The following is a 1,298-nucleotide window of genomic DNA, read 5'->3' on the forward strand; positions in this document are numbered from 1 at the left end:
GCCCGCTGCCGGAGCTGGGAAAGTTGCTGGCACTAGGGACAAGTTGGGAAGATCCCCGGGTGGCTGATTAAAGCTGACAGCCCTTCAGCTCCGCTCAGCTCCCCGCCTGTACCGCGCCTGGGAGCTGACTTGGCCTAGGATGTGATTTATTTTTTTATATATATTTTTATTATTATTTTCTTTTCCCCACGCAAATCTCCCGGACGCTCACGCTCTCTCTTTCCTCCCCCCCATCCCCCCACCCCGATCAGGGGTGATCCTTCCCTAACCGAGACTACGGGAACACAAAGCTAGAGCCGCGGACCGGGCTGTTCCCTCCCTCCCACGCGGCGTGGCGTGGGGCCGGAGCCCGGGCCGGACCGGGGCTGTCCCTGCCGCCCTTGCATGGCCCCGACCCGGCCCGGCCTCCGGCCCCAGCGCCCCTACGAGCTGGGCTACCGGCAGCATCTGCAACACAGACGCCGGCGCTTGTGGTCTCCCTGCCCAGCAAACGCTGCGTGGGAATTACTGCTGCTGGTGTTGGCATTGATTTCCGAGTCAGATGCTTTAGCTTTTCCAGAGGACACGGGCTTATGTGAAAGGCAGAAAGTTTGTGAGCTCCTGGGCTGGAAAGTTCCCTGGGAAGCTCTCCGGAATGCAAATGGGAATAGGAGAGAGAGAGAGAGAAAGAGAGGAGGAGAGAGCGAGAGCCCTGCCTAAATATTAAAATGCAAAGAGGGAGAAGTTGGGAGAAGAAATGAGCAGACTCACCTTTATGAGGCATCCTGTCTTGTTGTCAAAGCTCCTGTCAATAGTTTAAGAGCGCACTGATTTGAAATGATGGTGCTTTAAAAAGAGTTGCCAGCAAAATAGTTTTTCTCCACTGAAGCTGCTGGTTGTGTGATCTTGAATTCCTGGGAAGGAGACAGAGATTGACAATAAAATGGGCTGTCAGTGACTGGAGAGCGAGAGATAAAAGAGTGTGTGAGTGAAGTGGGGAGAGAGAGACAGAGCACACCTATGCTGATTGGTGATGGTTCAAGTGTATTAATGTATGTGTGCCTTGGTCTCTGCCTCGCCTCCACTGCTCTTCACTGGCCCATTAGCAAAGCCTGACCTCTGTCATCATCTTCCAGCAAAACACTTCCTCCCTGCGCCTTAACCAGAGCGGGAAATGCGGCTGAGCCGGGGCTGGCTTTTCAAACCCACTAATCACTCCGCAACATGCAAATGCTCCCTTCGCTCCCACACAAAATATTGCTTTATGCAAAGCAACGCCAGCGCCTCCCCGCCGCCGATTGGCCGCCCGGCGCCCGGCA

Source organism: Chaetura pelagica, unplaced genomic scaffold, assembly GCF_000747805.2.
Source record: "Chaetura pelagica isolate M959 unplaced genomic scaffold, ChaPel_1.0 scaffold119, whole genome shotgun sequence".
Classification (NCBI taxonomy): Eukaryota; Metazoa; Chordata; class Aves; order Apodiformes; family Apodidae; genus Chaetura; species Chaetura pelagica.